Source organism: Ochlerotatus camptorhynchus, unplaced genomic scaffold (genome assembly GCF_037179485.1).
Source record: "Ochlerotatus camptorhynchus isolate MF236.1 unplaced genomic scaffold, CSIRO-AGI_Acam_v1.1 ptg000129l, whole genome shotgun sequence".
Taxonomy (NCBI): Eukaryota; Metazoa; Arthropoda; class Insecta; order Diptera; family Culicidae; genus Ochlerotatus; species Ochlerotatus camptorhynchus.
Genome location: NW_027040619.1, coordinates 1535882 through 1558967, shown reverse-complemented (window position 1 = coordinate 1558967; position 23086 = coordinate 1535882). Strand labels below are relative to the sequence as shown.

The window sequence follows — 23086 nt, the reverse complement described above, 5'->3', positions numbered from 1 at the left end:
CAGTCTCCGCTGTAGCCAGGTGGGCCAGCGCGGTAGGTTTCCAGCTTTCGGCCACGAAAAGCGTCAGGTGCCACGTGTGTCCATCCCGGCACCGTGTCAGCGGGCCACCTATTAAAGTTCAAAGCCAGCCAATACCACTGAAGAAGACGGTCCGTATTCTGGGGGTACTTGTTGACCGGTCCCTCAACTTCGAGCTGCACAAGCAGCACAACACAGGCGATCAAGAACAACTGCCGCAGTATGATCAACTTGATCCGCACTATCTCTCGCCCCCACCGGTCTAACAATCGTGACACTCGTTTCCGGGTTGCAAGAGCCGTCATACGTCATCGCCTGAGATGACGTGCATTGCCACCGAAAAGCTCGTGCAGATACTAGCACCAACTTTTAACACCTACGTTCGGATTGTCTCCGGTCTTCTTCCGTCAACGCCCGGCGATGCCGCATGCATCGAAGCGGGTATTCTGCCCTTCCGCCATCGTATAACCGCAGCAATTGCAACGAAAGCCGCTGCCTTTACCACAATGACCTCCGGAAATGACAGGACCTTTCTCCTCGATGAGGGGAACAGACTCCTCCGCATGACTGCCAATTCGGAGCTACCCCCAGTGGCCAAGGTCCACTGGTACGGAGACAAAAGTTGGCGCATACCTCCACCAAAAATCGATAGTCGGATAAAAAGTAGGTTCAAGGCTGGAGATAACTCTGCAGCGCTGAAGAGAACAACAGCTGAACTGCTAGGCTCGGACTATCCAACCCATGCCCACATATACACAGACGGATCGCTTTCCCGAGCCGGGGTCGGAATTGGAGTAGCCGGAATTTCAGCACCGATGAGTAGCAGCCTACCACCACAATGCTCGGTTTTCTCCGCTGAAGCTGCGGCCATCTTTGTTGCCGTTACAACACCCTCGGACCGGCCCATACTGGTGCTATCCGATTCGTACAGCGTGATACAAGCCCTTACATCGGAGACCATGACTCACCCCTGGATACAGGGTATTGTGGAGGCCACACCTCCCAACACGGTGTTTTCCTGGATCCCTGGGCACTGCGGTATCCCAGGCAACAGCGAAGCCGACAGCCTGGCAGGGTCTGGACCAGCTGGCCCCCGTTACACCGACGAAGTGCCACTACAGGACATAAAGCGATGGATAGGCAGCAAAATGTGCGAAGCCTGGGAAGCAGAGTGGTGCCAATCCCAATCCCTCTTCATCCGAAGAATCAAAGGAACGACAAGCAAGTGGACGGATATGTCGAAACTACGGGACCAGAAGGTGGTTTCTCGTCTTAGGACAGGCCATACAAGGATCTCACATAGTTTTGGTGGGACGCAGTTCCACAGAATGTGCTACGTTTGCGGAACCACTGCATCGGTGGAACACATCCTATGCCTGTGTCCACAATACCAACAATTAGGGGAGCAGTACGCACTTCCCAACAGCATAAGGGACATACTGGGTGACGAACCTTCCACTTTAGCGACAGTTATTTATTTCCTCAAGGACGCTGGGTTATACAACAACATTTAGGTCCTTTTAACTTTCTTTTGGCTGACGGTACATCTCTACCGGACGGGGGATTACCCCTCCTACGGTGGAGCTCCGATCTCTTTCAAAACCCTACCTAACTTTGATGTACCAGATTGTTTTTTTTTCTTCTTCTCGTTGCCTGTATTGTTAGTCTTTTTACTGGAATCTGTTTTAATTGCTTCTATTTGAGTACATGTGAATTGTAAGCCAACTCCGTAACAAAATTTGCTGGCGGAACCCCCCTTTGGGGCCTCCCATTTTATAGAGATGAACTAGCCAACGGCTAAAAATCTCTCTAATAAAGTTAAAAAAAAAATCCTCTACGTAGAATCCCGCACAACTTGGAGAGATTCAAAAATAGAAAAAGCTCAAATATCAACGTGTGGTTAATAATAGGCCAAGGGGTTAGTCACTCAGCACAATGTGCCGAAAATAGATTCGGAACAGTTAGGGCACATTTATCGGCACATTACCGGCACATTTTCGTATGTATCAGATTGTAATTAAAATAAACTGGGAGCACTGCCTGGATTACCATTGACAACGGTTATTGAAGTTGCGTGTACGAAAACAAACGTGGATTGAATTCTTTTCGCTTGAAATTAATTAATTAAAATTGATCATTCCAATAAAAATGTAGTAAGTAACAGACCAAAAATAGTTTCTTTAAAATAATATCACATGTTTCTGTGTCTCCATCAGTTTAAGATTTTTTCGGGAGTAAGCTGGAGGAGGAGTACGGTGCGTAGACTTCCACCTAAAAAATATCATCACGATTCCAAATCTGTGCAGTCAGTCTCTTGGGCGGTTGACAAGCGACAATATTATAATCATGGAGGAGGACATGTGCGGTATGGCTGAAGCATTTTCGTATCTACGCACATATTTATGATTAAATATAAATTACAATAAGCCATCGCAATAAGGTCAGTTTTCTTTGTCTACTATTATGCATACCTACTTTTTCAATTTCCGTCAGAAAAAAAAAATCCATTACTGATTGGCTCGGAAGCACTTCCCAAATTCCGTCACATAAACTCAAAATCCTCGCTAACCACTCGTTCGTCCACATTCGGATATGCCCAGAATGCCCTCGACAGGGCCAAATACCCATTCGCTCTATGGGCTGTCCACATTCCACGTGGACAAGTATTGATAGGTGTAAGACACTGACCGCAATGTGGTAGCCCCCTATTAATTTTAACGTTATCCCCGGCACGTTTTATCCTCTTCAACTCACTGGTATTTTTCGGATTGTGATCGATCGAAAGCACATCAAGCTTCCCATTCATGCACGCGATCGCCCGCGAATCCCTAGCATTCACACAATACAACTTGTCGTCCATTACTATAACGGCAACCGCCGTCGATCCGGCTAACCGATCATTCATCATAGCCTCGTCAATGTCCAAAAAGCCACATTGCAGAGCCATCTTCACAGCGTCCCCGTACTCCGACCGTTTCGTCACAAACGTGTGCAATACGAGGGCAAATCCGGTAGCGCGTGTCTGAGTCCTCCATGCGGATGTGCCAACCTTGCATACAGCTCGATCCTATCTTGTAGTAGTCGTACTGGCAGAAGATATGGAGAGGTAATTCTCCAGCAGCGACTTTCAACCGAAAAGTCTAGATAGAGCTGGAATTAGGGCGTAACAGCCTTTGTAAACAATGACTTCTATCTGCGCTTTCTAGGAACTCAAGGCACACCCTCGCAAACCAACATAACCGTCGGGTAGGGGAAGTTTTTCCCTACCCGATGAGGATGTTGGTTTGCGTGGGCGAGCCTTGAATTTCTAGAAATCATCAAGAGAAGTCATTGTTTACAAAACATGTTAGGCCCTGTACCGTACATCAGCAACCGAGAAGAAAATTACCAACATTAAATACGAAACTATCGATTTGAAATTGGCTCATTACTTGACTAGCCTATTGGTCCCAAGCAAATCGATTAACGTACCCCATTCTAGTCAAAATTCTAGTACTACACAATGTTTGTTTTGATTCTCTATGAATGTTTGACAGATAAAGGAGGGATTCGTGGATTTTCCTATGTTTCGAGGGGTGCATCGATTAGCTTGGGACCGAAAATAGTACACTAGCGTGCACAGGAATCTTGTTAAGGAGGGGCATTTTTTTTTTCTATGGTGCATTTAATCTGCGGATGAGAAGTACTCCAAAGTGCGTGGGAGATGGTGCTGTCCAACCACTACTGTGTCCCTATTGATTAATTTAGACAATTTTGTTTATTTTTTGCTCCGGTGGTGGTTCATCTTCTTCAAAGCAAACTGCTTTCAGACAACCAATGGAAATTAGCAATTTAATCCCATTGACTATGTCGATGATGAACCGTCCCAAAGTACCGCCAGTCGGGGTGACAGAAATTGATGCCGAACATATTCAACATGTATTATAGATGATACAAAGGACAAACCCGAATTTATTCCAACGTACATAAACAGCTGTAACTTTTTAACCACAGTAACAAATGACTTGAGATTTTCAGAGAAGATTCTTAGATGAATTTTTAGTAAGACAACAATAGACCAAGGTTCAATGGCAAACTTATACCCACTTTACAATTAGGGAATCCAAAATCTGTCTTTAGACAGTTGCAAAAAAGTTCAACCTCAGAATTCCTTGAGATTCTTTTCGAAATTTTTAGAACTCTATGAGCTCTTTTGAAATACTTCTCTATCTGAAATTACTTTTAGAACTTATTTTTACTCACCTTGGAACTAAAATTCCCTAAGAGTTTCAGAAGAATTTTCTCAGTACTATCCAGAAATCATTCCCGGAATGAGCTAGAAATTTTCCTCAAAATCCCTTTGGAATTTCACTCAAAATCATTTTGGAATTTCACTCAAAATTTAATTTTCTCGGTATTCTTTTTGGTATTATCTTGGAACTATCTGCAGGATTCACTAGAAATAATTCACAGAATTTTTTGGAATACTTCCCAGAAATCCTTTGGAACTGTTCTCAGAATTCAATATACTTGAGGTTCTTCTCGAATTTTTTTAGAACTCTCCTAAGAGCTCGTTTGAAATTCTTCTCAGAGCTCCACTGGAATTGGAAATTAAATTCCTTTAAAGTTTCAGATTTTTTTCCCGGAATGAGCTAGAAATTATCCTCGGAATTCACTTGAAATTTTGCATAAAATCCGTTTGGAATTTCCCTCCAACATTGATTTTCTCGGTATTCTTTTTGAAATTATCTTGGAACTATCTGCAGGATGCTCTAGAAATTATCCGCATAATTTTCTTTGAATTCTCCCCAGAAATATTTTGGAACTGTCCTAAAAATTCAATATCCTTGAGGTTCTTTTCGGAATATTTTTGAACTTTTTTTTTTCAGAACGCCTTCGAACTGAAATTCCCTTAACAGAATGAACGGGGAAATTCTTACCAGAATGAGCTTGAAATTCCATTAGACAAACCACATAGGTCCTATAATAATACATAAAAGATATGTGTGACCACTTATACATTTCATTTGACACATGATCTTCATTAACTTTTTGCAAGGTATCTGTTTATTAGTTGACTTATACATTTTATGAATAATCAGCAATGGAAATCTGCCAAAAGGTATAAGGAGATTTCTAGTCGTGCATCTCAAAGGAATTGACGCAATAAAAGGTTTCCACTGCCCTTATAGTATGAAATGATATTATTTTACCTTCCAGTGATGGAAAAGTTTGCAAAAAATCACTATGACTCGCGAACTTTTCCTTTGGAGAACTTCGTAAAAGATCGCGATCTTTTCCAACACTGTTACCTTCAAATCAAGTGATCAAGAAAGTTATTTTATAATTTATTAAACGTGGAAATAAAAATCTTTTTTTTATAAAAGGTGGGGCAATTGCCCCACTTTGCCCCACCCTGTGCACGCCAGTGAAATAGTACTAGAGCTGAGCCAAAAAGTTGAGCACGTTTCTTTGGGACCTTCTAGTCTTAGAGTTACCTCTATGATGGTGCCGTTTTGATTCCGCCTTTGGTTGCCCCAAGCTTGATGTTTGGTGTTCAGGTGGCCAGCGATGATGAATTTTCTACGGCGTCGTGTTATCTTGACAATATCCCTCCGCAGGTCTGCCGCAGATCCATCCCTGACGTTTGCTTTTTTCGAGCAGTAGGCCGTAATGATGTTGACTGGGCCGAAGGGTGTGAAGACTTCCACACAGTTCGAAAAAGTAGTGTAAATTTCTGTTCAGTATGACATATCATATAAGTTTACATTATATATCATGTAAAGTTCTGAGACATTTCATACAATAGAGTAAATATTGTATACAAAATCCCATTGTTGTAAACAACATTGTTTACAAGTTGCTCGGATGCGTGAAATGAATTACAAGTTTACGTGGATGAATGTTTACATCACTATTAAAATTCAGAATTTTTATCTGTGCACTCCCAAAGCTTCAACCATTTTCAGCTGGAAACTCGGTAGCAGCCGGCAGCAGATGATGTTCCTGGTAGCGATGGCCACTCCACCACCCCCAGAGCTTGTCCGATCCAGCCTCACGAACCGGAATCCAGGAATAAATACGTTATTCTCCGGTTTCAGGTGAGTTTAGGAAGTCAACGAACTCGATGATTTTGCTCTTGAGTGAGCAAGCGTTCCAGTTTGCGATTTTGATGAGCTTACGGTCCATAACTGAGCATGAAGGTAGCCACAGCTTGGAGCTGGTCGGATTTGTTCTTGATGGTGTTGGCAATGTCGTGCATCTTGAGGAAGATGATCATTATTTCCGCTGCGGTGAACCAAGAACCATCGTTGATTTCGGGCTGCGGTAAGGAAGATCCATCCTGACGCCAGTTTAGCCCAGGGCTGTAGGGAGATCCTGCGGATGTGGAGCCGCAGTCGTCTGTTGACCTGAGGCGAGGGGCTCCGGCAGTTAGAGCTTGAGCTCCCACTTCACCACTATGTTGAACAGGACGCGGATGCCCTGAAGGTCCATCAAAGGTGCGAGAAATCGGTGATTGGCGTGTTTTATTACAAAAGTAAATACGTCCAAATCTCAAAGTTTTCCAGATTTGTTAACACAAAAATAAAGCTCACGATCATCAAAACAACGATAATCGACTCTAATACCCCGTTCACATTACAGCGTATATCACGTAATATAGGTTGTCTTGCAATGAGCACTCATACATAGGATTTCCAGTGAAAACTAGATGTATGAGTGCTCACTGCAAGACAGCGTATATCACGTGATATACGCTGTAATGTGAACGGGGTATAAAACTGCGAATAATGGAACCCTCCGATAATCGAGTCTGCAGATAATCACCTGCGGTAATGATTTTTTTTTTTTTTTATAAAATTTCATCCAATTTCCTACCACCCAAGTAACATTGCATGTTTTATCGAGGTTTTAAAGCATGCTACAATTCAAAATCATGGTCTACAGAACCCTCATAAAACCAAAATTGTTACTTAGGAAATCATCGTTTTACAACATTTTTGTTGGATTCATCAATTTGAATTATAATTTTTTTGTAGAAAATATTCGCAAACAAGTTCGGCCCTTTTCAAATGGTGGTCAAGATTTTTTTAAATAAAATAAGCATGCAAAGTTTCTTAAGTACATCCACACAGTTTTTTCTTTACATCCACACAGTTTCATTGAAATCTGAGAGGGTGCTGCCAACCATTTATCGAGATGGCGTGAAATTCGGCATATACAATATTGCTGCCTATGCTGTATTTTGATGATATCGAAAACTTTGTAAAACATACTGAATCTATTAGCTAAGATTTACGATACAAAATACTAAAAAAACGATTTTAAGGTGGTCCTGAGAAATCCAATTATATCTCACAAGGGTTATGCCATAGAACTTGGTGTCTTCAACAAATGAAACATTTATAACATTTATATCTCTACAACTTTACTGAAAACATAAATAGTTAGTTAGCGGTGCCGGTGGTGTAGTGATAAGCGTGATTATTTCTCACCCCAGCAGGCCTGGGTTCAATCCCAGTCGGCGCCGCCGGGATGTTCTGAGGCATAACATCTCTGATCACGCCTTCCTTCCGAAGGGAAGTAAAGCCGTTGGTCCCCGGTTCATGAGTTGATGGGTCGATATGTAGGGTCCAGGTGTGGGAGCTGCCTCCCTGGTGTCGGTAGCATTGGTGCTCAGCAAGATCGACGGAAAACAAATCAAGGAAACAAAAATAGTTAGTTTTTCTAAGTGTAATACCACCTTAATGAAAATTCCAGAGCATATTTCGAAAGATGCAGAATATCACTTCAAGCAACTTCTTTGAAGACACCTAGGTGCTAAATCATCAAAAAAAAGTGAGATGCTTGCCCTTAGCGGAGTGGTCATTAACATGAAGAATGTTGGTACAAGAAATGTGTCAAGTCGAGAGCACGTGGAATGCCATCAACAGACAGTAACAGCTGATTCGGTACTAAGTGCATGAGCACTCACAGCCTAGAAGAGGCAACCACTAACCAAACGCAGCAGGTACACATTCCCACTCGCAATCCTTATCAATAGCGAGCAAATGCAGCATGTTATAGCTGCGGACAATCCAAACAAACATTCCTCAGGTTGCCATCAGTGACCACCACGACACGCCGATCCGGCGGACATCGGCTCTGGGCTTCGTGTCCCCTGCAGTGGGAACGCATGCGCGCCCTCAAGCTTCGGGTCGGAAGCTTTCCCGAGGGAAAGCTCCGTTTCTGATAAAACCAAGCACGGCTTCGGGGTTCGCTCCAGTTCGTCGGTGAAGTTGCTCGGATACGGAAGTTCCCCCCTTGAAAAGTGAAAGACTTGAACGCGGTGGAAGGAGGCGTGCGTGGTTTTCTTTCTACACACGTAGGGAAGTGTTCTTCTTGCTGTCGGAACGGGGATAAGTGAAAATAAGGCGCATCCAGATCGGCAACGGCCGGAGAGGATATATTTATTGGCAAACACATGTGCGTGCAGATGTGGCCCTGTGTGGGTGCCCCGCTGAAATTATTGTGTTATCGGCCAAAGTGAAGAATAGTGTACATTTATAGGACGATCAAGAGGCGGAGGTGTGGGAGGTTCAATCATCTGTTGTTTTATTTTTTTTGCTGGAAGGAAACTTCCTTCGTTCATACGGGGACCACTAATTGTCTGTCGAATTGCAGCCTGTTGCGTTGTCCGATGTGTTATTGGTGTTTGTGTGCGATGGCCTAAATTTAGGCCAAAAGGTTAGGCGAAATCAACCAAGTGCACCGGGGGAGGCCGTGCAGCGCCTACTGAGTGATTGTACAAACTACGACGCCACGCTACTTACCTACTGTGTGTATAAGTGCAACTTGTTTTTCCTCCTCGGTGCAGTGAATATTGAAAAGTGGAAAATTGCGCGTGTGAAAAATGTGAAACCATTATTAGTTATTGAATCAGTTTGTTCAACGTTCCGCTCTTCGCCTGCCTTTTAGTGTGCATTGCACTGTGTCCAGCCTATCTGTGTCTGCTTGTTTGCCGCGCCAGTTCAAAAAGGATTACAACTAATCGCATTTGATGGGGCAACACCAGTAGTGTTGGTTGGCCGGTGTATCCTGGCTCGCTTGGCCACAAAGGGAAAAGCCACGTGGACTGTGGACGACGAGACATTCGCCTATCGACGGGAGAGAAGGATTGACATGCTGAAGAAAACGACAGTAGTAACAACTACAACAACAACAACAACGTAAGTGCCTTTCTTTTCGTTTTTCCTTTCTTCTTGGAAGGCTCCGACACGGGTTTTGCGACGATTGTGGCACATTGGGGACGTGGCTCAATTTGTTCGAAAAGTATGACGATGTGCAGTGAACTGAATTGCTGATTCCGCCACGGCAAGATGCAGCAAACAGGGGAAATTGATTGGACTGGTATGGTTCGTTCTGGGTGAGGAATTCATTTCCGGGAAGTCAATTCCTGAAGGAATTTTAACCATTTTTGAGGAGAATGAGAAACCTTGCTATTGAATAACCCCTTGATAGGGGAAATGGAGAAAGAGTAATGTCGGCCTAAATGCCCCTAATTTGGGCCCATACATAAATTCAGCAATCGACTAAATTTTCAATAGCGACCAAAAATGTCCATTAGTACCGTCCCAATGACGCGTTCATCTAGATAAAATTGATCAATAGCAGATTTTTAGCGTTGGGCCCAATATTAGATCCATAGGCCAACATTAGAGCCGTTTCCCCTATATCCATATTACCAACAACAGATAACGCCAACTGTCTGGCATCACGTCTGCTCGGGCCACGATTGTGCAGTGAATTTAAGCAAGGACCGTTTTGTCGTGATGGTTGAGTAATGCTGAGCTATTAGGGTGTTCAACACAGCTAAGGGTGACGCGCTTGGCATAGATGGCCTACAGCGACTCACGAAGAGCTACTGAATCCAATCAGTAGCAGTGAGGCTTCTTGGAGGAGGTTCTTCGGTGAATGGACGCTCATGTGGGCTGCAGCTCACGGGCATCCTTTCGTTGTGTACTGCAGAACAATGTTCAACGCCACGTGGCGAAAGCAATGTTGCTGCTGCTGCTGCTGATGACGACCGACCGGACACCACCCCACACGGTGATTGAATAAGCAACGTTTGGCGAGACTGGATGGAATTCGATATGGAAATCTGTGCTAGGGAAAGCGCTTTTTGCAGGCAATCGGTGATAATTTTGATCACCATTGCAACAGTTTGGCATTTGTTTAATTTTCAACAGTGACCTATTGAAAATTGATACAGTGTTCATTTAGTTCAAATTTTAGCAAACAATTATGCAAAATATCATACAAATAGGAGAAGGTCGAGTTTTTTTCGATTCGTCATTTGACGTGCAACTGTTCAATACCGTCAAGTTTTGCTTCGGGAATGGAAGGAAACCCACCATGGGCGAAATAGCTAACTTCGTGAAAGCACGGGATACGGATCCTGTTCAAATTGAAGCAACATACAGGATAGCTGTGGAGGAATCCTTTTTCATAAAGTTTAAGTCCGAAGAATCGTTGACGTTTAGTTCGGAACATTTTAAAAAAATGTTCCCAGCTTCGACATGCACATTGGGGTGCTTCTACTTAATTTTGAGAAAAGTGATACATTTAATATAGCCACCCTCTAGTTCGGTTCAATATCCCAAAATATGAGTCTATGCACAAAATGGTAATGATGATTGATGAAGATTTGAAGGTCGCGCAGAATTCCTAAATTTTTACTGAGTACCTGATCCTCTGATATTATCAGGTTATTACGCATTATTCCATTCAGACTACTTCAAGTTATCGTAATACTATTCGAACATTAACTCTAATTTTCACTGAGCATCTGATCCTCTTATCCTACCAGATTAATCTCCTAGCGAAAAAAGAAAAAAAGTGAAAAAATTATAAATTAACATACCAATTAATTCAATAGTGTTATTCCACTCGATATATAATTCTGCAATTTGAACAGTCTCATAATTCAATCTTCTGATTGATGTCACTAGGCTCATAAGTTCACAATGAAAATATCAAATTAATAATTATACATCTCTATTAGTTCAATCGTGCTACGTCACGAGCTAAATTTTTAAATATTTGTATTGATTTCGTCTTTTGACGAAAGCCTCACAAAGCTTTAATCTAATGTTAAACTTGAGATCGATAGAATTTCGATGGTATACTGTCACTTAGCTAGCTCACAGAGCTTGCCAACCTTTTTAATAAATCTTGAATAACTTACTTCGATCGTGATGAACAATATACTTCTTTTAAGAGACTAGAAAATCGCTCCGATCAATCGCGACAATTTTCTATATTCAAACTGTTTCGAGCTTTTTCGTCGCAAGCTTCACTATTCTTGGAGTATGAATCATAGGCGTAATATTGAAGTATCAAATGCACGAGAATTTTGATAATCATCTTGAATCACCTTTTCGAGGCAGCTATGAATTTTCTCCGAGGATGGTTTTACCATAGAGGTAACTCTAAGACTAGTAGCATAGAGGTAACTCTAAAACTAGAAGTTCCCGAAGAAACGTGCTCAACTTTTTGGCTCTGCTCTGGTACTATCTTCGGTCCCAAGCTAATCGATTTACCCCTCGAAACATAGGAAAATCAACCAACCCCTCATTTTATCTGTCAAACTTTCATAGCGAATCAAAACAAACATTGTGTAGTACTAGAATTTCGACTAGAATGGGATACTTTAAACGATTTGCTTGGGACCAATAGGCTAGTCAAGTAGTGAGCTAATTTAAAATCGATAGTTTCGTATTGATTGTTGGTATTACGTCTAAAATAGACGTCACATTTAGTTTGACATTTCGTTGTCATAATTGGTAAGGGGCACTCGAATGGAATATTAAGTGTCAATAGAAATAAATTTGAAATTATTTTCATTTCGCTCTGAAATCAAGACTTGCATACGTTTTTAGCGAAATCGTGCGCGTTCTAATGCTGTGAAAATAACATTAACAAACTTGACACTGCTTCAATTCAATGCACGTGAGTTTTGTTTTGAAATTGTTTTAATTGCAAACAAACGAAATTATCAATTCTTTATTAGATTAAAGCGATTCGAAGAGATTCTACATCGTCATTGTCATTGATGCTTTCTCTCTCTGGCAATTTTTTGTCCAGAATCGATTATTGATAGGACAACATCTAGTAGTGATTGTTTCCTGTTCCGGTTGATTCCACACGCTTGTTGTTTGAATTCCAAAGTAGATTTCAAGTCAAAGCTATTCGAGGTCACCATTTTAGGTAGCTTAGAAGCTGCGCATTCTTCTGAGTTGCCATACAAAATCAAATAGCTTCCTTTCTGAAAGGTGACCTGTTTGATTTTAGCCATGTACGGACGAGGATGCATGTTGTTCAGCATGTACTGAGATACTTTCAGGCGTGTTCCAAAAAAATCCTCTGGATGCATGTCCAGCACTGCCACGAGTGCCACGTTCTTCACTGCAACTTGCAATACATCATCGAAGTCGGGGAATGTCACCAGTGGTCTGGCTTTCATGGCTCTCTCAACTGCCGCATGATAACTGTCCGCCGCCATAAAGGTGTGTCCGGACTCGAAAAACTTGAGGATAAGTTCCTGCACTTGAATATCATTGGAATTAATCAAAAGTATTAAGTGAAGAAACAAACTCCAGTTTTCACGCTATAACCGGGAAAGATCTTGCATATTTTCCAACGGGAGCAAAGGTCTGATTAAATGCCAGCAGTCGTCGCGAAAAGATGATTGTTTCGAAGCCTCCAAAAGTCTGGGAAGCTGAATCACCTAAATGATTGAAGCATATTTAATAAGATAAATTTTCACGATATAATTCTTCTTCTTCTTTTTCGCTTTTCAAGCTTATTGCTTATCGCATTTTAGCTTATTGCGTGCTCTCAACTTAGTGTTCTAAATGCACTTCCACTGTTATTAGTTGAGAGCTTTCGGATGCCTGCTACCATTTTTGCATTAGTATAATTGTGTGGCAAAGTACAATCATACTCTATGCCCATGGGAAGTCGAGAAATTTTCCAACCCGAAAAATTCTTAGACCGGACCGGGAATCGAACCCAGCCACCTCCAACATGGTATTGCTTTGTAGCTGCGCCTTTACCAACTAAGCTAATGCAATACCTTTTGGAGATCAACAGCTAGAACCACATTATTCGGCAGCACTTTTTCCCCGTCGATTCGGTAAGCATTCCACAACATTTTGGCAATCCTTAAGGCCCAAACGCAATGTGGGCGGAAGCGGAACGGAAACGGAAAGTTTGACAGTTGTCACAAATGACATCAAGCTGCCTAACCGAAGTCGATTTGGTTCTAACTTGTTTTCAATCCGACAAGTAGGCTTACTCAGATCGGGCTTTTCCGCTGTCGCTGCCGTTCCGCTTCCGCTATCATTGCGCTTGGGCCCAGCGTTGCCAGATATACTGATTTATCGGTATTTATACGGATTTCCGAACTAGATACCGATATACAGATAAGTTTCGTCAGAATACCGATTTTTAATACTTTATACCGATTTATACCGATTTTTTAAAAAAATCAAAATTATTATTGCCTGCCCCCGCTCAAATTTCGGAGAAAATTTTAGTTAGAGACTTGTATCTTTTTAAATACCTCATTTTTTAGCCTTCAAAATTCTAAAAAATCATCTCTAAAGATGCCTTATGTTTGATACTCTGTTGACTAATGTTTGCATTTTCTCCTTTTGATTGGCTACCCATCAATCGATAAATAGTCGATGGCTCTTTCCGGTAAATCCTAGGGAATCGAGAAATATTTTTTAAACATTATTTATTAATTATAGATTTTATTAATTTTTTAACTTCCTGAAGTTTCATCCAATTTTCCCTGGAATTTTCTTCCACCTTGCTTTGGAAGCTTCTTCAGCCTTAACTTGAATGATTCTTTCATATTATCCCGCCAGTTTTTTCAACTTTTCCGAAATTTCAAGGATGCTATCAGATTTTTTATTGCGAATCCACACTAGCTGCAGGAACATTTAAGAAGTTCTGAAACTTCAGAAAACTCAAGACTTATGTGTAAGTTTCGATAAATTAAAGACAGTTTCAAAAACTTTTGTTACAATTCGAAAACCCAGAAATTTCAAAATAGTTCAGCGAACTCCAGTGAACTTAAGGAAACATCATAAATATTTTGGAAACTTCACAAGTTCAACGAACTTCAGGGAAATTTAATGGTTTTTAGGAATTTTAGTGAAGCTCAAAGAACATCAGGAGAGATCAATTAATTTCAATTAAATTGCTGAAATTATAAAGGAGTTCCGAGGAACTCAGGCAATTTTCAAAAACTTCAGTAATGTCCTGAGGGGCTCATGCAAATTTAGGAAACGTAAGGGAAGTGAGATGAACGTTAGAACATTGCGAGAACATTTTATGAGAAGTTCTATGCTTTTTTGATGGTAGTGTCGATAACTTTTAAAAATTTAAAAAAAAATCGGGAAGATCAGAGAACTTCAACTTTTGATGTTACAATAAATTCAAAAAAATTGTGAGGGCACTTAAAAGATTTCTTAATCTTCAAGAAAGTCCAGAGACCTTCAAAGATTTTAAGATACATTCCGGAAGTCACAGTCCCTAATTTCAGGAAAATTACAAGAACTTTTGAGGAATTTTGAGGAATTATGGAATATTCCTAAGTGCATTTCAGGAATGTTCCGAAAACTTGAGGGAAATTGCGAAGTCTTCAGGGATGTTTTATGAATTATGTACTTGTTTCTTTCGACTGTTCCGTAAGCGCTCTGGCTGCTGACTTTCTTCAGATGTTTCTTTCAATCTACCTTAGGAAGTTACTTCCAGCGTATCTAGGAAGTTTCTTTCGTCTTCTCCAGGAAGTTCAATTAATTCTCCAAGAAATTTCTTTCGTCTTCTTCTGGAAGTTTGACCATAAGCCAAAGGTTTTTCGACTTATTTTAGAAGGGTTTTCCGAGCTTCCCCTGTCTTTTCCTGGAATTGGCTACTTCTGAAAATTTACTTCCGATTTCCGAAACTGGCTTCCTTTGGATGTGACATCCGATTTTTTCCGGTAGTTTATTTAAATTTTCGTCACAAGTTCCTCAATTCGTGTCTTGGAAGTTTCCCGGATGTTTTTCTAACTTTTCTTAGAACATTACTAGAAATTCATTCAAGAGAGCTTCTTTCGTCTGGATGTTTTTCAGCTTCGTTTAGAAGCTAATTCAAAAATTCCCCGGAGTTTTCTTCCGGAATTTTCCGATCATAGTTCAAAAGCAAAAATTTTGCTTTGATTAACGGATTTTAAAACCCTGCAACGAGTACGATGTAATATGCTCAACATTTCGGCCATGGGTCGTGGCCTTTTTCAAAAGAAAATATTGTTTGTCATTATTGTCAACAATTTAGTCGTTGTTGTGGCTGATTTTCCATATTTTGGCATCATGTAATGATATTAAATTGAAAAAAACTACTTGGTCACAATTTCTATTACCATTTGAGGACAACGATAATTTAAAAAATTAAATTAAAAAATTAAAGGTTGTTTTAAGACTGAGAAAGCCGATAAACAAAGCAGTTCTCCTCAAGTCCCAGTCGTCACCATTGTTAAAAAATTTGCTTTCAAAAACGGCAAAAATATAAAATTAATTAAATAGTAAATACCGAGAAATACCGGTTTTTTAATACCTTCGATACCGATAGGCTTTAAAACAATCTGGCAACGCTGCTTGGTCCTTTAAGTGATCATCAAACCGTGTCCCGACCAACCATTGTGTTAATTTTCTTTAATTTTCTATACATCGATCTTTAAAGCCATTTTAATAAAAATCGATAGCGATCGTCACCATTTCATGAATAATTGTAAAGATGCTTAAAGTCTAATCGTGAATCGTTTATAAAGATCTTTCTCAAAATATTGCTACCAATCGTTACCAATGTTAAAATATCGATTGTGTTGCCAGATCAAAATATCGATTTCTGTTGTAAAATCAAAATATCGATGCATAATTTCTAGTTTCGATCCCATGCCATATGGGGTGTACTGCTTTTGTTGTTGGTTGCTAATCCTTGGGTCCACGGCTGCTGTTGATGAGCTTATCAACGACAGGCAAACACACTCTAGTATGTGGTGTATTGAAATTTCTGTAAATCTTTTCATACATGAATTCTCGCGTAACATTTGAATAGGGCCTATGATCAAAATGTAAACAAACCGATTTTTGATACCATTCTGTAGCACTGGTAATTAGCTACCAGTCGTATAGGAATGTTCCGCATTATCGATAAAAATCATTAAAAATAACTTGATTTTAAAAACTAACCATTTAAAGATTCAGACTTAGTTTGGGTTCCGCAAGAGCAAAGGAACAAACGATTGTCTAGCGCTGCTTTCCACAGATATTCAACTGTCCTTTGCGCACAAGGAGCAATTGGCTTCAGTATTCTTGGACATTAAGGAGGCTTTTGATTCAGTTTCCATTGAAATTCTGTCAGACAATCTGCACAGATGTGGACTTTCTGGAATTTTAAATAATTTCTTGTACAATTTGTTGTCAGAAAAGCAAATGAACTTTTCCCTTGGACAACTGACAACTTCCAGAATTAGCTACATGGGCCTGCCCCAAGGCTCATGTCTCAGCCCTCTTCTTTATAACTTTTACGTCAAAGATATCGACAACTGTTTGGCAGAACAATGCACGCTAAGACAACTTGCAGATGACGGTGTGGTTTCCGTAAGAGGTCCACATGCCGTGGACTTGCAAGGACCATTGCAAAATTCCTTAGATAACTTGTCTTCTTGGGCTAGGAATCTAGGGATCGAATTCTCGCCGCAGAAAACTGAACTGGTAGTGTTTACTCGAAAGCGGTACCCAGCCCAAATGCAGCTTAATCTTTTGGGCAGAAACATTACCCAATCATTGTCTTTCAAGTACGTTGGGGTCTGGTTTGATTCAAAGTGCACTTGGAATGCCCATATTACGTATTTGAAGCAAAAATGTTAGCAGAGGATCAACTTTCTCCGTTCAATTTGCGGCACATGGTGGGGTGCTCATCCAGGAGACCTCATAACGCTTTATAAAACAACAATTCTCTCTGTTCTAGAGTACGGCTCTTTCTGCTTTCTCTCGGCAAGAAAATGCCACCTAATAAAATTGGAACGAATTCAATATCGTTGTCTGCGTATTGCTCTTGGCTGTATGCACTCAACGCATAACATGAGTCTCGAGGTTCTGGCAGGAGTAAAACCCCTCCAGAACCGTTTCTGGGAGCTCTCTCTCAGAATACTAATCAAATGCGGAGTGACGAACACACTTATAATTGCAAATTTTGAAGAAATTTTTGAGCTGAACACACAATTTTGATTTATATGATCTGTCCATGAAAAAAGTGATTCACGGGATTCCAGATCAACTTCGAACTATTATTATCTCACGTATTTTTACTGAAAAGTACCAACACGTCAATTGCGTGAACAGATATTTTACAGACGGGTCTCGTCTCAGTGGATCCACTGGCTTCGGTGTCTTCAATGAAAACTCTAGCGCCTTCCGCAAACTTCAGGAACCTTGTTCCGTTTATGTTGCTGAGCTGGCAGCAATCAACTTCGCTTTGGGGATGATTTCCAACATGCCCGCAGACCATTACTTCATCTTCACGGATAGTCTCAGTTCGATTGAGGCTATTCGGTCGATGAAACAAGGTAGGTACTCATCTTATTTCCTTTCAAAGGTAAGGGAGCAGATGTGTGTGCTGGTCGAAAGATCATATATGATTACCTTTGTATGGGTCCCCTCACATTGCTCAATCCCAGGCAATGAGAAGGCGGACTCTCTCGCAAAGGTGGGCGCGCAGGAAGGCGAATTGTATGACAGGCAAATTTCACACGATGAATTTTACCATTTAGTGCGTCAGAGTACCCTTTCGAGTTGGCAAACCGATTGGGACACTGGAAATCTTGGACGGTGGTTACATTCAATTATTCCTAATGTTTCTTCGAGAGCGTGGTTTAAAGGCTTGGGCTTAAGTCATGACTTCATTCACGTGATGAGTAGACTTATGTCCAACCACTACTCGCTAGATGCTCATCTCAATAGAATAAACCTCGTGGACAGCAACATCTGTCGGTGTGGAAACGATTACGATGACATCGAACACGCAGTTTGGCAATGTACGGATAATGACGCCGCCAGAGAGCGACTTTTGAATACCCTCGAGGCCCAAGGAAGACAACCCTATGTTCCTATCAGAGACGTGTTGGCAACCCGTGATCTCTGCTATATGCAGTCCGTTTATGTTTTTCTTCAAATGTCTAGTATAAGAATTTAATTCCTTTTGTCTTTTGTCTCTCTTTATTAGTTTTTGTTTGTCTTGTCCCCCCGTCTCGATGAGTCTCATCGTCGCCCACTGGTCACCCACCACAGCCGGTCGAACTCCGGACGAAGCTAGAACAGCATTACCGTTCATACTGGCGACAACGCTCTGATGAGACAACGAAACCCTACCCCAAGCTCCTCCACTGATCCTATCCTTCGAAAATGTACCCTTCTAACCTCGAGTAAGCCGCGAGTAATCGGCCCAACTCCTACTAGACATAGAATTAAGTGAATTTTGTTACACACAGTGAACAATGAATTATCGGCTCCGTAAAGCTAACGCGATTGAGCCTTCCAAATAAACTAACTAGATAAAAAAAAAAGATTCAGACTTTTCTAGGCTCATATTTGCTGTACCTACCTGTACCGGCGTTCTCTTGATTCAGCGTCCAGAACATCGCGGTCGGCTGGATCCGATCGTCTATGTAAATGTTCGTCCCACATTCCATCTTGCAGCCGCAATCAGCAAATTTTACTTGGTGTGAAAGACGACGCTTCTTCGCAATTTTTCTGGCATTGAGTTCCTTTTTGGTCCATTTTCGTTTTTTTTTTGTAGCCTCACCAACAGCAGTGAAGTGTCCTTCGAAGTTTATGTCGCTTTCAGCCTCTGAATCTTCTAACGATTTAAGATTCAATTGACTTTGATGCTTTTTGGAAAATTTCAAAAGCAGTTTTTTCCGACACATTATTTCAGATTGCAAAAAGCTCGCGTCATTTTGTGTAAAATATCAAAAGGAATCGAATAGTGCGAGCTTTTTTTTCGCTTCGTAGCTGTCACATTAGAATAAAGGCTGCTTTGATGAAGCGAGAAATAAAAAAAAAAATATTCCCTCCACCTAACAGCCATGATGACCTGGGCAGTCTTGTAAGCGATGACCGTAGTCGACACACTTTCTGAGATAATCGGCTGCCTTTGCTTCCGAAACTTGCAAAACAAGCTATAAAATTACAGTAGCAAACTAAAATGTTATATGACAGCCGTTGTCATACGACACTGTCGCCGAAGATACCTAAAAATACTTACAAATACTTAAAAAATATCTAGTATTCTATTATTTGTTCGGGTGCTTTAAGGATTTCATCTGTTTGTTTACTAATCTCAGGAGAATTGTGTAGAGTTTGGAAAATTTGTTAAAAATTAACGTTCATTTTATTAACAGCGTGAGCAGAGCAGCTAGGTATATGTCACGGACCGTTTTCAGTGTAATCTGTTCGTCCTGTTCTAGAAGGACTTCATTCTGGTCTGATAAACATGAGAATCCTGACATTTTGATTTCCTATCTCGTTATAATCGAGGATATAATTGTTCTTTTCGTCCGCTAGATTCTTGCCCGAGTGACGATGACTACGTGTTTATAGCATAATCTAAGCAAAATGAAAAATAGACAAATATTTTAACTAATCGTTCGTAGTTTTTCACCTTCTAAATGCCGTACATTTTATTTCAGAAGAGACTAAATAATCAAGGCCGCTAAGCTGAATACGATCGAAGCGAGATGTTCTTTTGATCCAAAGGTGGAACCTCTTTTTAAATTATTTTGAACCGTTTTATGTTTTCAGCAGAGCTCTCTTTTAACTTCCCGGGAGTATATAGTTTATACCCAAGTAACATTGCTAGTTTTATAGAGGTTTTATAGCATTCTACAAGTCAAAATCATGGTCTACAAAACCCTCATAAAACCAGAATTGTTACTTGGGTATCCTTTATCGATTATGAACTAAATGATCGCTTAATCATTTGTAAAAAAATACGGTTTGGACGTATGATATAATGATTGACTACCCAACAAACAGTTTTTGCTGCAGACTAGCTTATACAGGTAAAAATAGCTGTATAAGCCAATTTTTGGCTGCATAACCTAATCTGCAGCTAAAATTGTTCGTTGGGTTCGAAACAACGGTAGCGGTATGGTCAAACGATAACATGAAACTATTATGGGAATGGTTCAAATAATCAAATGTTTTTCCTACGTATCCTCAAAAAAAAAAACCAATACATTGTTTTAAATTATTTATTATAATATTAATGGAACATTTTCGTCAATAGAGACACCCGGAAGATCGTCAAACTTTTTTCCTTCTTTCGATCAGATGTTTTCGCACTCCTGCCCATTTAGCAGTGCTTCCTTCACGAAGACCTTGCTTGGTCAGCTTGAATTCCTTCGGATGATTTTGCGACACGTTTTTAATTCCTCACATTTACGTTGTGAATCGCTGAAAAATATAAATTAAGTTATTATATTTGTAGACATAATAAAAATACTTACCCATTAACATGAAATTTCATATGAATTTGTAAAAATGCATGACAAACGGCTCTATCTAGCATACAACAAGTCAACAAAAACAACTACACTAGCAACCCGACATAAAAAAACAAGTGTTACTACGATCAAAATAAAATATTGCTTTAAAATACTGAAAAATACTTATGAATACTTACGGGGGATTTAAAAATATTTGATTGATATTAGGTCTAAAGTTTAGAGTGGAATGTCGCTAGCACCAAATTGAGGAATTAGAATGAAATCACACACGTCATATGATAATTATTTGATATTTTTCTTTTTGCTCGAATGTTGTTCTATCATTTGTGTTGCGTAAGAGAGTTGACGGCAGAGCACGAGTGAACGAATACAAACAGACTGTCACGCACGACAACGAAGCGAGTGTAGTAAAAAAAAATCAACAGGTTCAACCCCTGGACCTGGGATTTGCCAAATTATAAATATTATTGATGTGTATTTCGAAGAATTGTCGTGACTTGAAGGACTAGAAATAATAAACACTTCTTATCGTGCTGCAATACGTCAGAAGACTGCTTTATTTTCGTTTGACTTTCTGTAGGTTGCTTTGATCAAATTAGATTAATATATCTGTTTTGTTTCAATTTTCTATAATTTGTCAGTGTTCTTTACTTCCTCCTACTTTATCCGTTCGTATTTCCAACAGATACAACCGTCAATTATGATGTTATTGAATTTTCATGTGAGATGGTAAAATTTTAACGTTTTTTGCTTTTTCGAAAATGATGCACTGTTTGTGGTATGTAGCATAGTGAAGATGTTCCGAACAGATTTCCATAACCGGTTAACCGATTATAAACAATACCACAACAATGATTGTGCTTCAATAGCGTTCTATGGGACCATGGTAAGACTTAGATCTAATTTTGAGCCTACTAAGCACAATCCGCCCCTTTGCCTCTATTTTTCGAGTGGATTTTTTTTCACAAAACTGGAATGTTCTCACTGCATATGACTTCTAAATTTATTTACCTTTCCGTACGTACCAAGGGGTAATCAACTATGCACACTGTGCCAAAACACAGCACGGCACAATGTTCGGCACGTTAGGGCACGCTTTGACTAGTAGGAAACAAACGATATAATATAAAATGGCATCACTGTTGACCATTTTATGTTGACGTTTTGCCAATCGTTGCTAAGGTTGACGCAGAATAATTTTTTTCACTCAAAAGTGAAGCTAGTGAGAGAATTTGTTTTCATACATAAAACTGGTAAAACAACGATTCAATCAAGAATTTAAGAACGACAAACCGGTTTCGAGGATCGCGCCGAATAATCTGTAAGTATTCTCTGAACCATGAATCTCTTTAAATCTAGTAAAACTCATCCGATTCACAGCAAAATTCCCAGTGGCTCATGATTTCATCTAGAATAGCTTCTATTCGGGATTGACTTTAATCTAGTTCATCCACACCATAGCCGGTCGAGAGGGTCTTGTCAATACGGCAGTTAAGACGGTTGAAACTGGTTACCTCTCGCGACCGATGGTTGGTCAAAAGCTACCTATGGTGCAAACTGGTTGGATCCCGTGATCATGAAAATCAAAAACAATCCTGGAGACAATGAACGTCAGTTTATAAACGTTCACAGTCATTGGTCTCAATTGATATTGGCTACGATGGGATATCCACAGGACTTTATAGGGATGTTCATATAGTTTTGAATGAAGTCCAAGTACGGCTGGGGGAAGTCAATAGGTATTAACCCCACATATTCCATCAGACCTGGATCGGAGTACGATTGCCTTAGTGCAATAGTATAGGATTTATAGGCACGGATCATTGCAGTTAAAAATGCAATTACATTCTATTCCACGAGTCCGACATCAAGCAAATCCCCTTCACCAGATCCGGTAGTTTTGCTGATCATCGCATGCTGCATCGTATCAAGGGACCCCAGAAAGATGGGTCGTCTACCGATCGGTCAACTGTAAGGCCTTGCTTATTAATGAAAATTTGATTTGAGGCTTTATTTAAAAACTGGCCCGAAGATGTTGCTCCTAGGGTGGGATTGAATTCTCGCAATTTCATCCATCATCGATTGGGTTACGCCTTCGTTTCTGTACATCTGCAAGGAATCAGCAGCAGGGACATCGAGTCGGAATCTGGTGGACGGGTTGAACACCGTACAGGTTTGATGGATTCCACTTCCTCTTCCACCTCCCAATCCGCAAACGCACTAATGAGAATGAAGGGAAGCTGAATGTAAACACAATAAAAAAAAGTCATAGCTCTCATGGAATATCGACACACTTTGATTGAAACCACGTTCGGCATAGAGTTCTCCAGATGCACAAAAGTGTGCGTGCGACCACGCGCTACCTTTTGAAGTTGTTGTGATATCGCGATACCTTTTTGGTTATTCTTCTTCTTCATTTTTATTTATGGATTTTGGATTTTAGTGATCATGTGATTGCGCTTCTATATACCGCTTGGCACAGCTTTC

The 23086-nt window shown here is 40.4% G+C and overlaps 1 pseudogene; it reads left to right on the top strand.

Moving 5' to 3' along the window:
• The first annotated feature begins 8287 nt into the window (after positions 1-8287).
• The window catches only part of LOC135700140 (integrator complex subunit 6 homolog), a 337494-nt pseudogene continuing 322695 nt past the window's right edge, over positions 8288-23086 (top strand).